The sequence below is a fragment of the Balaenoptera physalus genome, assembly GCF_965194825.1.
Source record: "Balaenoptera physalus genome assembly, chromosome: 15".
In the NCBI taxonomy this organism is placed as follows: Eukaryota; Metazoa; Chordata; class Mammalia; order Artiodactyla; family Balaenopteridae; genus Balaenoptera; species Balaenoptera physalus.
The window spans coordinates 79994526-80010484 of record NC_138894.1 but is presented as its reverse complement, the minus strand read 5'-3'; the positions used below and the strand labels follow the sequence as shown (position 1 = coordinate 80010484).

The 15959-nt window shown below is 48.9% G+C and overlaps 1 protein-coding gene across 3 annotated transcripts in view; it reads left to right on the top strand.

Moving 5' to 3' along the window:
• Positions 1 to 15959, top strand: part of KLHL29 (kelch like family member 29) — a 311682-nt gene that overhangs the window by 71784 nt on the left and 223939 nt on the right. For 2 of the 3 annotated variants that reach the window (XM_082427458.1, XM_082427457.1), the window contains exon 2: positions 12624 to 12731. The gene's annotated coding sequence lies outside the window, so the exon portion shown is untranslated. Of the gene's footprint in view, positions 1 to 12623; positions 12732 to 12777; positions 12798 to 15959 lie in introns of those variants that run through there. The other variant, XM_082427456.1, reaches the window with a different exon arrangement.

Here is a 15959-nt window from a genome sequence, read left to right as displayed (position 1 = left end):
CCTTCTGGCCACCTTTCTGCCGACCTGTCGCTGGGCTTTTGTGTAGTTTAATGAGCATAGAGTCGTTTGGAAATATGCGCTGTGCTCCACAAAAGGAAATAGTAATATAATCAGAAATCATTATATTCTAGCACTTCAGCACTATTGCTACTATTAATGTCCATTATCACTGTATTGCCTGAAATGTGTTTAACAGTCACAGGCACTAATCAAGGTGCCTGTCCTGGAGAATGTGTGTTCTATCTGGATCATACTATGTATTGTGCTGTGACTGTTCCACATTTTTTTCAGATAATTGGAACCTGCTACTTCATACTCTGAAAAATAATGTAGTGGGTGAAACCCTGAGAGGCTCAAAGCCTATGCTTACATCAGGGAAAGAATGCAATTTCCATGCAGAATGATTATAATATTATTCAGTGATTACATGGGGGTGGGGGGGGGTCTGTTTTTGTTAGACTTTTGAAAGTGGCAAATTGAATTCCATCCAAGTAATCAGAGGTTATGAGTTTCCAGCACAGTATGTTTGCACATGGTGGAGGCTCATTTTCCTGGAGTCCTCCCCAGCCCGGTAACCCCTGAGCCTTTGCTGGACTCTAGGGACAGACCTGAAGTGCCTACGAGTTAATTCACTGACAGGAGCTCTCAGCCGATGAGAAATGGGAATTGGCGGCAGATACTGCAGCTTCCTCACGTCTCAGGTGGGACAACACTGAGACACATCCCTCTCTGTCCCCCAGAGGCCCCCAGGGACATTGGCCCAGGTGCCCACAGTGGAGAACTGCATATTAGGGCAATCTCTGTCGGCTTCCTTCACTTACCGGTCTCATCTCCCCACTCACCTGCCTGAGCTTTCTGGCATCACTCTCCAGATAAACCACTTGCCTCAATCCTTGTCTGGGTGGGTTCTGCTTCCCAAGAGAGGCACACCTGGCCCCCCAGCTCTCCCTTCCGACTTGGAGAGCAGCCAAAGACCTCTTTGGATCCCTCTGTCCTTAAACCTGGCAGCACACAGAAGTCTTAGAGTTTTAAGGCATCATCATGCTGACAAACAAAAACTCTGAACTTTTTTTTTGGTCAGGAAGGTGATGGATATAATTTATTTCTCCCTCTTCTCTTAATTGTTTTTACCCCATTCAAGTGAGACAAGATGATTTAATCCAGGTTGTATTTTAAATGCCCATAATCGGTGTCCTCAGGGCATGAATCTGTGTGCTCTTAGAAATTTATGTATAATTTTAATAGATTTGTCAATGGCAACCCTTCCTCATCTAAACAGGCTGCTTGCAGACAGATCACTTAATTTGCTCCCCAATGTTATTTTTCATACGTGGTTGCTCCATGGCTGACAGATAGCAGATGATCCCATTACGAACACATGTGACACAGCATGGAATGTGGGGATGAGCAACCTCAAGGTCCTCTGCTGTGGCAAGCAGTGTGTGTCTCCCTCTCACTCAGAAGGGGAGGGTCCCAGAGACCAAGGCACCTGAACAGGTGCTGAGGCTGCAGTCCCCGGAAGTACGCAGGAGCTGATGAGCGCTCCAGCTTACCCGCGCTATCAGAGGTTGTTGATGCCACGCCCATTCCCCAGCCTGGGGATCGCCAGCTGACAGTTCTCGCTTCCTGCCTTTCTCTGTGTGGGAGTGCCCAGCCCATTCATGGGGCAGGCTGGAAGTGCTGGGGGGATTGATACCCCAAAGCACTTGTCAGCCAGTGAGAGGTGGGAGGTAATGAATCAATACCCCAGCTTCCTTCCTCATCTCTTGGTGGGACAACTTTAAGATATGCTCTACCCAGCCTCTCAGAGCATCCCCAGTAGGAATAAGCCCCCAGTTGCCCAAGCGGGAACCCACTGGTTAATGCTTCCTCAACTGACTTTTCCCTGTCTCCTTTCTCACATCCCTACTTCCTCATGGTGCTTCCTTGGGTCTACTCTTTTAAAAAAAACAAAACAAAAAACCCCACTTACATCCAAATCAGTGTTTCAGGGGCCACTTTGGAGGGGAACTCAAACTAAGATGCCTGTCCTCTGAACGTCTTCAGGTTGATCTTTCAGATGCGCTCATCCTCCGGGACCTAGATTAGGGCCTGGCATGGAGCTTCCTGCACCCAGGAGCTCTGCTTCCTCTGACCACCTTCAGCTCCACCAGCAGAGTTAACTTAGCCCTTGCTGTCTACAGCCTTGGGACCTCCCCTGTTTCTGCACGTGGGTGTGTGATGGAGCAGACACCAACTTTGCCAGCGCCTAGCTGACCTGCACGTCTGTCTGAGACATGATGATCCTCCAGCCACAGCCTCAGTTTGGAGTGAAGAGCAGAGCTGCCCAGCAGGGTGGAGGATGGGGTAGCCAGACAACACTGTGGGGGAAAAACAAGTACAGAAACCCCTCCTTCCAGAGATTGATGTGAGTGCTATTGGATTGTTTGCGCCATTTCTGTCTGCTGGGGTAATTGCAAGGCAAGTACCTTGTGTTCCAAGGGAAAAATGTTCTCTAGATGTGGTAATCTTTGCCATGCCTGCTTGTGACAGAGAGAACCACATCAAGTTCTAAATTTTCTCAATGGAGTAAGATGTGTGTAATGTGTAATAAAATATAAACAAGCCGTTAAGAAACATCTATGTGTTTCTTTTTATCAACCTTTAGATGCGTTAAAGCCAACCACAATTTTATATGAATTCTAGATGATATGTAGTATTTTTATTTGCTACTTCATTGCTAAATGTTTCATATAAAACTGAAGAGGAAAAAAAAAGAAATACACAGTCCCACATATAAAAGAAGCAGCAGATGGCTAAATGTGACCGTGGGAGAGAAGCAGTGAATGAGTGGGTTCAGAACAGAGGCTCCCCCGCTGGGTATGGGCCCGAGGTGGAGTGGAGGGAAGTTCATGTATGAGGGTACCTGTGTTCATTAGCCATTTGCTTCCACTGTGTTTTAAGTAGCCCATTAGTATTCAGGAGAGTCTACAGGTATCTCTGTTATGGCTTTTTTTTAATCTTTTAAATGTACATATAAATGAGTATGTATTATTTATAGATGTCTTTGGATTTAGAAACATCGAGCTTGAAAAGTAATGCAGCAGGGAATATTTGATTTACTGCTCACTGGAAAGGAGAGTGAAGACAGGGGGACTTTCTGCAGGAAGGAAAACTGGGTTGGGGTAAGTTGCTTAACCTTTCTAGGGGACTTTCCTGGAATCTTCAGCTACAGTTAAACTGTAGAGAGATGAGTGGGTGAGAAAGGGCAGCGGCCAGAGAGTTTGGAAGCCAGCTTTGTGGTCCCAGCTCTCCTGCTAATCAGCTGTGTGACCTTGAGCTTGTCACTCACTGGTCTTGCCTTTGGTTTCCTGCCCGTATCTGGACATCAAGCCATGCCAGGCTGTGGCCCAGTGATTTGGTGCATCCGTATTGACTGCTGTGGGCTCTGGCCGGACTCCTCGGGTGCTGGGTTAGTTTGCAGAATTGCCATGAGGTTGGTGAGCCGTGGTTCCATGTTTTTTCAGATGGAACGTGAAGCTCTGGTGTGATCAAGCCACTTGCCTGCACGCTTTGGTAGAGACCAGGAAAACAGAATTAGCTTCTAATTCTATTTTCAGTTCCTAGGCTGTTTCTATATTGGCCAAGAAAAGCAGAGAACTTACAGAAATTCCTGGTAATGACTGCTTTCTGCCTGGGTACGGAGAAGCTTGCCTGTCTGTGGTTTATTTTTAAATGGATAACTCATCATATCTGGGTAAAAAAGTAATGTAATCTCCAAAGACTTTTCTTTCACAATTTTTTTTTCTCTCTGAGAAACAGCCTCAGATCTATTCAAATAAAATAGTTTTCTACTGGGTGAGGAAGTAATGCCTCTCAGACCCACTTGGGGCTGGGAAGGGGTTTTCAGCCGCTGGCCCTATGGCTTGGATTCAGAGGAGAGGGGTAGAAGCTGTGAAAGCATCTGCCCTCAGGCCTGGAGTTTAGCAGTTGCTGGGGAGGAGGAGGGGAGGGGCTGTTAAAGGCTGAAAGTGTCCTCTTAAAGGAAATTCAGGGAGATTAGCTGCAGGGAGCAGGAAGTGGTAACTGACCAGTGTCGGATAGACCCAGGACAACTACACACACGGTCAGCCCATTGGTCAGCTAGCTCCCAAGGAAGATCCCTCCCCATTCATTTGTCCTCTGTGTGCTCACTTCTGTGGAGAGGTGGTGGGAAAGAAGGCCCGCACCTTCCCCATGGCGCTGTAGGTACTTCAGGGATACCTATTCTGTGCTTCAGTTGGCAGGCTATAATAATGTTATAGCCACCAGTTGATATGTGCCATGGGCTATGCCAAGTGCCTTTCTTACACCCAAACATTTAACTCTCAGAACAAACATGGATGTTCAGAAATATCATCCCCATTGTACAGAGGAGGAGACTGAGGCAGGGGGTGGGAGTGGCATGGAGGGTCTGCCATTAAACTTAGAGATTTAGACCCAGGTCTCTAAGGTTATCAATCTTCCATGCTCTTGACCACCACCCAGGCTGAGCCAACCCCTGAACCAGGTGTGTCAGGGACTAAGATGAAAATCCAAGGTGAAGCTCTGATTGTGCCATGGAGCGAGGCTGCAAGGTTCAGACTTGGGAGAAGGAGTTCCCAAACCTCTCTGCAACTCCATGGGGAGACCAAAAACCCACCAAGTCTAAAAGCCCACCTTGTTTTACTCTGTGAAGCCGCATTTTCCCCATCACTTCTCTCTAAAGCTGTCAAGAGGCCAAGGACCAAAGGGGCATGGGATGCCGAGCAACCCTGAGCCCTGGCAGCTGAGGTATCAGCCAGACCTGGCTCGGTCCAGACCCTGGCAGTGAGCAGATGCTGAATCCATGAACGTGTTTGGTAGTTGTCTCTCCTGTCCCCACGGCTGTCTCCCACCCCCTGACACGTACAGCTGTGGGCCCCCTAGAGGACCAATGTGGTAGCTACCTGAGTGCCTGGGACACAGGTCAAAGGCTCCCCTGAAGAATCGAGGCAAACAGCCCCAGGGTCTGTCACCAGGAAAGGGACAGCCTCAGAGAAGAAATTGGAACAGGGAAGGTGAGAGGGAAGAGGGAAGTCCTAGTCTCTCTGGGCTCTACCTGTGGGTCCAGACTTGAGGTGGGCTCTTTCCTGGCTGTGAATTCCAGTGTGCTCAATGCTAAGATGGGGGCTGCCCCATGGAGCCAGGATGGAACCTCCTGGAGAACAGCTGGGGCGCCAGCTTATCAGGCCACGTTCTACTTCCTCTTTCCACTGCTCTCACCCCTCCTGGCGTATTGTTCTCTTTTATTCCCCAAGACTCTAGATAAGTCTTATCCAAATGTTATAGCCTGGCCCCAGGAGTGCAGGGAGAACCAAGGGAAGAGATTTGTTCACATCTGAGTCAGAGTTTTAAGTGGGCAGCATGGTCTTGGGGGTGGAGACTCCACAGTTGCCCCACCCACATGGCCGCCTGGACGGTGCTGGAGAGGAAGGTACCACGGCTCTCAGCACCAGGAAGGAGAGCGACACCCACACCCACCGCAATCCAGCTCCGCAGCCTCAGCAGCTGGCCTTCCTGTCAGTGAATTAGGGATGCCGGCCCCGTCCTACCTCTTCTGGGGTCCGCGTGGCTGTCTAATGAGGGAAAGAAGATGCAGAAACACTCCAAAGAGCCCGTGGCACCAGGCAAATGTGAAGCATCATCATGAAAAGCTTAAATTTACGGGTCTGAAGGAGAAGCAACATCTGGGAAGGAATTATTACCATTTAAAGGGAGGATGCAGGCCTGTTTATAAGAGCGAAATCTGGAAGCAATGTCTGATTTTTTTTTTTTTTAAACTGGTTTGTATTCCAATCATGCGGCTGTGGTGTGAATGTCCAAATGTTCGAAGCAAAATTGTAGAAAGTGAGTTGAGTCTTGGAGGCGGTTTCCTTCCTTCAGCAGAGCCTTACTGAGCATCTACTACGTGCCAGGTGCTGCACGCCCTGCCCACATCTTCCTGCCGCCATGGGCGAGTGGGTGTAACAGATTTGCTGGAGCTTCTGCCCTTCTCTCCAGCCTGCGGCCCTCAGGAAATGCAAGGTCTTCCCAGTTCTGGATCTGGTGACAGGAAAGCCTCTATAAATTTGTGGCGGACTCTGAGTGGTGGGACTGAGTTGGTGGATTCCTAGTTAATTGAAGTGGGTCTGCCTTGCAACAAGAAAAGAGTTTGTGTCAGGGGAGCTGATTTGCCACCTTTTTTTTCTGAAACCTTTCAGCCTAGGTTTCTGGCAGAGCCCTGTCGTGGCAAAACTTAGGATCCAGTCAGGCCACGGGCACCCCATCGTCCTTATCTCCCCATTCTCCTCGCCCAAGCCAGCCGAGCGGAACCAGGAGATAGGCCACTGCGAAGCCTCCTTTGGTGACACTGTGTCCTTATCTCGATATTCTCCAGGGATTCGCCCAGGAGTGTCTGTACTCTGGACAGTGCAGAAAAACTTCTGGAGAGGAGTTTTCAGGAGGAGAAGGGGTGAAGGCAGGGGGAGGAGGTCCAGGAAGCAAGAGCAGGTGTGTGTCTGATCACAGAAGTGGAGGAGAGCTGGGGCTGTCCGGGGCAGGAGGCTGGACATGGCAGGACACTGGGAAGAGTCCAGACTGGCCTGGTTCTTGGGGCGCCTGCCATGGAGGGACTCTGGCCAGGGAGTGATCTGACCCATTCTGGGGTTGAGCACCACCCCTTAGCAGGAGCAGGGCTGTGAGCCAGGTGAGAGATGGGGAGGCCTCGCCCCAGGCAGCCATAGCGGAGAGTGGAGAGAACTGTTCTGAGCAGTGCCGCGGGAGGCGGCAGTGCAGGGCCCCGAGATGAGGGTCCGGCAGTAGCAGCTGTGGAGGAAGGTCAGTCCCCGAACGCACGCAGCCTCAGGCAGGCGGGGGTGGCATGGATTGGTGCAGCAGGGAAGCTGCAAGCAAACCTCAGTGCAGTGGTTTTGACCCACCAAAGCTCCACCCTGCCCATCAGAATCCTACTCCTTAGAATTGAATTTCTCTCGTTGGAAAGAATTTCACGTAATTTTTCTCTTGGGGTGGGGGGTGATGATGAAAACAGTGTGGGGAAACAGCGAGTTAACAGTAACGAAGAACCTGGGTGAGCTGCGGTCCTGCCGACAGAGGTCTGCGGTAGGGGCTGGGGCCATCTGGGCTTCTCTGCTGTGAGAGGCTCTGCTCAGGGTCAGGGGGTCACTTGGGAACCTGACCACCTCCGGGGCGTCTGGGAGCTGTGGAGAGGTGGGCAATGGTGGTGGGGAGGACAGCCAGTCGGGTTGTAGGGTTAGTTTGCGCTCACCAGGACCTGACTGGAATGCGGACGTCCACCGACACCTGTGCTTTTATTCAGCCCAGGGTGGTGACTGCAGAGAAAACACAGAACAGCTCTAAGCTCCTCACTGATTGGGATCCCAGGAACGAGGGGGCCGAAATCCAGAACAGAGATGTGGGATGGGGGCACAAATCCAGAGCTCCACTTCCAGCTCCCTCCCACTTTCACTTGCTATGTGACTTTAGGTAATTCTCATTGTCCATGAGCCTCAGTTTCCTCATCTATAAAATGGGAATAATAATTGTAAAGTATTCACAAGCTTGTTAGAAAGGGTAAATGAGAAACTGTGAACGACTAGGCTTTGTCAACGTCAAACGTTATGAAAATATTATTATTATTCCCTCAATCAGGAGTCATGGCCTCTGAAGATCCTATCTTTCTTTGAAGAACACGTGCCCGTAGAAAAGCTTGCCAGGTGGTGCATCCCTATCGTGGAGAATATGTAATGGATCTCATCAGTGGCCAATTCTGGCTCCTTAATGGAAAGAAGAAGCCTGAGCATTGTGCTGGGTGGGCTCTCGTAACCGGCTGTGCTCCATCTTTGCATCTTAATTCTCCCCTTTTAAAAGCAGTGCCTTCCGGACCCCTTGGTCCATGAACTGTCAAGAACCTGATGGATAAACACTCAGAGAGAGTGTTTATTTTGGGGTTGGCAACATGCCTACAAGCTTTGGTGAACCCATGGTTGATATTATTAATGGATGGCCTGGTTTTCTCTCTTCTTAAAAGAAGGAGAATGTGAATGAGAGTTCCCCTTGCAGGATACATTCACAGCAGACATCCAAGCCTGTGCCAGGGGTGCCAGAGGGTTCTGCACCTGGGCTGACAGGAGGGTGGGTGTGGGAGCTGGTTTTCTCACTATAGTTTACAGCCTCCAGTTCCTTTGCTTTTTTTCTTCCTTCCAAGGAAGGAAGAATCCTTGTTTCCTAGTTGGCTGAGGGGTAGTGAGCTACCCGGGTGCTGGAATCATAATTGGGTAGCGTGGTCAAGACCCAGGCAGGGCTGCTCTCTGATCCTGCATCAAACGGGAGACTCCCTAATTGGTTTTTCCTCTCTTAAGGCAGTTTCTCTCCAAAAAATTGGTATCTTTTATAGGGAAGTAAAAAAAATCCTGGGGCCCTTGTTTATTATTCTCTTGGCTATCAATTTGGTTCATGTCAGGAACCATCTTTATTTGTAGATTTAGAGTTAGAATGGGTCTCAAAAATTTCTTTGAGTTTAATTCTGAGGATCTCCCAGCATTTAGGCAGTTATGTAACCCAAACAGCCTATTCATGGGTCCTGGTTTCATATGGGCCTTTATGCTCTGTCAAATTCAATTAGCATCTCTTAAGGGCCTTGAGAAGGTGAAGGACTTAAGACCAATTTCACAGGCATTGACTTATTACCTACTGTATTTTTTAAACTAAAGTAGAAAAGGTCCCTCATCCTTTGGCTTTTTAAATTTTATTTTCCTTAAGCCTGGAAGCTGCCCTTTGATGATGAGATTAGTGGAAGAGAAAGGGTCAGTTTGACCAGAGATGTCAAAGGTCAGCTCCAGAGGGAGTACCTTCATCTCCCCTGGGGATGGAAAACCACACCTACCTCCCTGTGATTTCCCGGGTTCTTTCCTGAGATTCATTTCCCCAGGCCATGATCTTTGGAAACTTAAGGTTTTACAGTGTTATCATGGGAATGAAATTATTACTAGAAATCAGTTTCTAGTCATTTATTTTAAAATCACTTTAAATACCATGCATCTCATTAGGGTAGAATGTGTTTAGGTTGATGGATGTAGCTTATAGGCCTCCTAAGAAGAAAAGGTACTGAATGAAGGGTCTGTATACACCCCCATGTGATGGGTGTTATGGGCCAGAGATTCAAATATTAAGATAATGTCTGTTCTCAGGATGTTCAGGATTTGAATACAAGGAGTAGAGGTTGGGTGGGAGAAAGAAGAGCAAGAAGAGGAAAGAGATGAAATTACTGAGACATAAACTAATACCAAATAGGAGCTGAGAACAGCTAGAAACCCCTCAAGGGAGGAGCGTCTGGTTGAGGTGGGCAGAGATGTCGTGAAGGAGGTGTGACTTGCCCTGGGACTGTGAGTGGATGATGGCAGTAGTGAGATGCTCATGCTGATGCTTTTGCTGAGGATGATAATTATGTACCAGTTTCTCTGATACATTAATAATGGGAAACAAGAGTTCATAGAAATTAAATAATTTAGCCGGTGTCACAAAACTAAGGGCCACGTTAGAATTCTAATTCGGATGTCTGATTCCAAAGTCCTGCTTCTAACCATCTCTGAGAATGTATTCACTAGGGTCTTGACAGGAAACAGACACATTCAAATGTGTAATTTGAAGAGAGTTAAATGAAAGGACTATTCACAAAGGTGTAGACACAGTAGGATAAGACCACAACAGGGCAATACCCCAGGGCTCATAATCAGGGCAAGGGGAGGGAGCTGTTACTGGAAGGCAGAGAGAGGCCTGTGTGGAGCCCAAGACCAACCAGAGCCACGACCTTCAGTAGAGAGTCACAGCCATCCCATGAAGACAAGCAAGGAGGCAGGAAATTGGGAATAAACACCCAGCCCCACCCCAATCCCTTGTCTCCTGCTGGTGTCTGCACTGGCTGAACGTAACTGGAAGTTGCAGGGTCTCAGAGCTGGAGGGACACCCTCTCTGCCGACCGGGTGAGCCTCCCAGGACACAGAACCGGATGGCAAGCCGATCTGGAGGAGCGAACAGAAGATACCCAGCACAGCCTGTGATGTCTCACACGTCAGCTCACGTTAGGATCTTTTCATAAGCACGTTAGGGAACAGTCCCAGAGAACTCAGCTGTGCATGTGGTTTATTTTTGTTCGGAACTTTGTTCCGGTTATCTCCTCTAGAAGTGGCCTCTGGGGACCACAAAGGAGGAAGGACGAGGCCATTGTCATCAGAACAGTTTAGACAGCACTGGTGGCTCGCCCCCCTGCACTACCCAGCCCCCTCCTGTCTGGACTGTGCTGTATTCGTCTGGCACAACCCAGAGAGTCGAGCCATCTGGGTTGCAGAAAAGGGAAGTGGATTAACCTGACATTGGCAACCAAGAGGTTTGTCTCAAGAGAGGGAGAGCTCTTTCTAAGCCTTGCTGGCCAGGGTCTTGGGCTCTCAATTAGTTAGTAGCCTTTACAGTGGCCTGCAAGGCCCCACGCTAACTGAATTCTCACCTCTCCAGCTTAATGTCCTATAGTCTCCCATGTCCAGCCACAGCGGCGGATCCAGGAACACAACAGTCACGCACCCCCCCCCCCCGGGGCATTTGCACTGTCTCTTCCCTCTGCCCTGAATGCTCTCCCCGGACACCTGCACAGCCCAGGCCCGTATCATCTTCCAGCGTGCTCGAATGCCATCCTCTCGTGAGGCTTATTACCCCGACCACCCTCTCTAAACTGCACCACAATCTCCCACAGTCATCTTCTGCTCTACTTCTCTAATAAATAGTCCTGACAACCTGCTAATATATTGTACAATTTGTACTTATTTCTTTTTTTTTTAATAGTAATCTTTTATTTATTTGTTTATTTTTATATTTATTTTTGGCTGTGTTGGGTCTTCGTTTCTGTGCAAGGGCTTTCTCTAGTTGCGGCAAGCGGGGGCCACTCTTCATCGCGGTGCGTGGGCCTCTTCTTCACTCTCGCGGCCTCTTTTGTTGTGGAGCACAGGCTCCAGACGCGCAGGCTCAGTAGTTGTGGCTCACGGGCCCAGTTGCTCCGCAGCATGTGGGATCCTCCCAGACCAGGGCTCAAACCCGTGTCCCCTGCATTGGCAGGCAGACTCTCAACCACTGTGCCACCAGGGAAGCCCCTGTACTTATTTCTTAAGGTTATTGTTTGTTCTGTGTTTCCATCTACTAGAAGATGAGCTCTATGAGGGCAGGAATTTTTTTTCCTGTTTTGTTCACTTGTATTCCCAGTGCCTAGACACTGCCTGACACATAACAGGGATGCCCTTAATATGTATTGAATGAATGAATGAATGGGTAATTAAATGAATGAGATCCTCAAGAATCTAAAAACGGACTGACCACTGTCCGCTAGACCTCTCTCTTCACCGACACATATCTGCCGAGGCTCTTTCCCAGAAATACATCGATCGTTTATTATCACCAGTACTGTCAATATTTTGTGGCCAAAGAGATCAATTTAACTGTCTGCTTCACATAAGCTTGGTAGAGGAAATGTACTGACGACTTTGATTCTGTGTCAAAATTAAATGGTGACCTTGGCTTACTTTGCTTTCCCACTGAGGTTATTTCTTAATCGTAAAGGGAACACGCTATCCTTGGGAAAAATAATATTTTTGCCACCTTCAGCTTTAAAATGGCTATTTGATATGGCCCGCGTGTGTCTGTCAGCAGCAGCTGAAAAAGCTTGAGTTGAGAGGCTCCGAGAAGGACCCGTTGCATCGTCGGAGAGAAGCTTGTCATAAGGTGGAATTAGTTTACAATAACTTATTTACCTGTCCACAAGCTTCATATCACATTAAAGCTTTCTCCCTGCTATCCGGGACTCTGGAGTGCTAAGAGGAAAAGGGAAAATCAATTGGTAATGATATATTCAGTTTAGAAAAAGATATCGATTCCCAGGTAATGACAGTCATGCGTTTTTTGCAGTGGAGGATGCCATTTCCTGTCGTGAAGATGGCTTTCACATATATTATATTTGAAAGAGGGAACTAGGGATAGCCCTGCCTCCGCATAATCGATAGCCTCTCTCTACGAGGTAGTAAATCCATATATATTTTTAAAAACCTTCTCTGCAGGGAACCCATCCTTTGCCTCCTCAAGGTTTTCTTGTCCACTGTCTAAAAGTAATGATGCGCTTTTGTAGTTCTAGAGTTTGTGTCCTGTGCTCTTTTCAGCATTAAAGAAGACTTACATTTCGTATTTTTCCCCATCTCTGGAATTTCTTGGTTTGGATTAGATGGAAGGAAATGCCATTATTCTCTCTCTTATTGAGTGTTAATGGGTCTACCATGGGGATTAGGGCTTTCTGTGTTTGGGGGATGGAGGGGTGAGATCTAGTGTCTGCCCCTTGGGGTCCTCTGCTGCCCACTCGGATCCCCTTATCTTGGTGTGCCGGGGCAGAGTTTGGGCATGGCCTGTGTGAGATCATCCACACCGGGAAATCCAAGATAGGGACAAGTTTCCACTTAAGGTGGGGGCCATCTAAGATGCTGGAATTCCAAAGAGATCTTTTTGCAAAAGATGATACTTTTTCCTTACCCCACCCCCACTCTTCTGTCTCTTTTTAGACGGCCTGGCCTCCTGGTGATGCCCACACTGTGCTAAGTGTTGGTGGCCATCGAGGATTTTGCATCCTGGGGACGAATCCTGAGCTTGCCAGAGACGGACGGTGCAAGGTAGGTCAGCTCACCTGGAAATCAGAAAGGCATCTTCTCTACCACTGATTTCCTCGGGGAAGTAAGGTAAATGTAGCTGGTCCTCTCACCCTTTTGGTCAGTGAGATTTTTACCATAGACGTGGGATTAACTGGTAACCAGAGCCAAGCTAAGCCACCTGGGCCCCACCCTTCTGGAGTCAACACACAAGCATGGCTGTCACTCTTATTCAGTCACCTGGGGCTCTGGTCCTCCAGGAGGTTGGATCTGGGGGTGGCCAGCAGCTAGGTGACTACTTAGCTCCTTAAAAACTGCAATTCTTCTTTTGTAATTTAACTTTTCTTGTTATTAAAATAGTATTTATAAATGATAAATGATAAAATATTAAATATCATTAAAATATTATTGATATTATTAATATTAAAACAAATAATAATATATTATTTGTTCATTGTAAAAATATTTTAAAAGATAGCACTTAAAATTATATAAATTACTTATAATTATAATCCCGAGAAATGACCATTTTAGTGTCCTTTTCCAGGCTGTTTTCCTAAGCATATACATAAAGTGTACACGCACACATGCACAACACAGATGAGGTCACACTGTCTGTACTACTTGGTAATCCATTATTTTGACTTCACAATATGTTGCAGGTACCTTTTTATGCCAGTAAATACAATTCTATAGCATTTTTAAAGGCTTCATATTGTATGGTTATAATAAGCCACACAGTTTACTTAACCAGTGCCTTAATAATGGAGATCTAGTGTATTTTTAATATTTAACTCTTACAAATAATACTATAACAAACATTTTTGCATATATGTCTTTGCATGGTCATTTGATTATTTCCTTGGATTAAATTTATAGAGGTTAGCCTTAAAATTTTGATTCAGGAATCTGCAACCTAGATGAGGAAGACCAGGCAGCCAGGAGAGTTGGGGGGAACATGGCCTAACCTTGTGAGGGCAGAGTCTGATGAAACAAATCAGCGAGCTGGGCCTGGAATGAAGGTGGGAGTTGGAGGTGTAGGCACCGGGATTCAGGACACTTGAGGCTGAGCTGGCCTAGGCTAGCATGTCTTGATGGCACTTGAGCCTTTAGAAGTCCATGGGCCAAAGCCACCTCTGCATCACTCCTAGGGCTGGTGCTGGGCGAGCTCAGGTGCTGCGTTCTCAGCAGGACCATGCCCTGGTGCCCTCTGACCAGGAGCCTCAGGGGCTCTGCCTGGGACCAGCCTGTAGCCTGGACTCCAGCTTCCTTCCACAGCAGGGGTCTCAGCAGCTGACCAACAAGGTTCCTGCCATGTCCTGATTGTCTGCTGGTCAGAGAGCTTTCTCTTTGGACTCAGAGACAGTGGAGTTGGGGATGCGCTGCACCCCCAGAGCCCTCGCACAAAGAGAAGGGATCCTGAGTTGCAGGCAGACATGGTTGTCAGCAGGAAGCAGGAGGAGGCTCCAGGCTGGGCCTGAATCAGCTACCGAAATAGAAGAAACATCCGCGTGCATCCAGCCTGCTGCCACCCAGCAGTCCAGTAGGGGCGGCCAGTGGGGACAGATGGGCTCCTGACCTTGAGAGTTGTTAGGCTGTTGGCACACTCCTAAGGACGTCACTGACTGGCTGGCCAGCTGGCTGCTCATCCTGGACACTAGGGAATGCTTTGCTTCTGTGACTGTCGGGACAGAGGAGGGGAGTTGGAAAACTAGACAGTGAAGCTTGGATTTGGTGACCGTGGCATTCTCAGCTCTTGGAGGGGGCAAAGGTGGAGTTCAGTGTCTGAGAAAAGATTCAGGAGATGCTCTTCACAGAAGTCAGCTTTCCAAGAATATGCCTTCAAGTTTTAGAGTGTGAGTGTGAGTGTGGCTGCGGTGAAGGGGGTAGAGAGACCCAGGGCAATGGGTTTAATGGCCTTTATTTTGGGGTCTTCTATTCCCTGCCTCTGATGCAGGGTGACACATGGCTCTTGTTCATCCCAACCTTTGAGAAGCATGTATTTTAGGATCGGGAGGGACTTGAAGGTTATCTCCCCAGGCATATCTGAGAGGATACACCCCTTGTGGGCCTTAAATCTCCGTGCCCACCAGACTGGTCTTCTCGCTGTGAACTCATGGCGGTCTTCCCTACCTCCTGGCCAGTCCCTGGAGGATAATCATTGATTCTGTCTGTGCTCCCTTCCACCACCCCACCCAGCGCCTGCTGAGGCTTTCAATAAATACTCACCGCACACCCACCCACAGCCTTTCCTGGGAGCACCACCATAGCATATGGCCTGGAGCTGGGTTATACGTTTCCCTCACGTGCAGGACTCCCACAGATCCCCAAGAAGATAGGAAGCTTCCACGGCCTGCTTTGACCCCTGGTGACCAGTGGAAGAACTACCACTTTCCTGTGGAAATTGGGCCAGGTCACTGGGCTCCATGTATCCTGCTACAAAGCGGGCTCTGCTCAGATGCAGAGCATGGGGGGGCTGCTCTCTGCTTGTCCGTGGCTTGATGAGCATCCTCTGTGTAACCAAGAGCATGGTACCAGGACCAGCCAGCAGGAGGGAAATCTGATGCCAGCACTGCAGTGTGCAACCGTGGCCAGGGTGGGGCTGAAGAGTTGAGGGGTAAAGCCGAGGACCTGATTCGTGCAGAACTGAAGACTGAGCCAAGAATGGCATTAACAGACAGCTAGGCTCAGAGGTGATGCAGGGCCAGTGCCCATCCCCATCGGTGCCGGGGATGCCCCTGTGCGGCATCCCCAGCCTTCATCCTGGGACCGTCTCAGTGCTGCCTATCCAGGCCCCTAGTCCCCCTGGGTGCCCTGCATCCTGGGAGGACATTACAAATGTCTCCAGAACTAATGGGACCTGGAGCTGTGCCATTAGAGGACACCTTGTGCTGTGCCCTGGACTTTTGCACTCACAGCAGCTTCACCCGGCAATGCCATCCCAAAGGTGCCCTTGCTGACCACACACATCCTGTGCCTTGCTGCGCTCCCTCACTCTTCACAGCCTCGCTTCATTGGACCCCTGGCGCCTCCTCCCTCCTTCTCTTTCTGATCCCCCTTTGGCTTCCACGCTGAGGATGGACCTCTGGGCTGGCATTTTAGTGCTGCTTTCGCCAGCACATCCAAGCTGTCACCCACTTGTCCTTTGTTCTTGCTGCCTGTCCTGGCCCGCCCTGGAAACTTCTGCAGCCCCTACCTCCCCTGGGCCTCTGGGCCCTCAGACGCCTGAGGGGGCTGTGTAACCACGCCAAG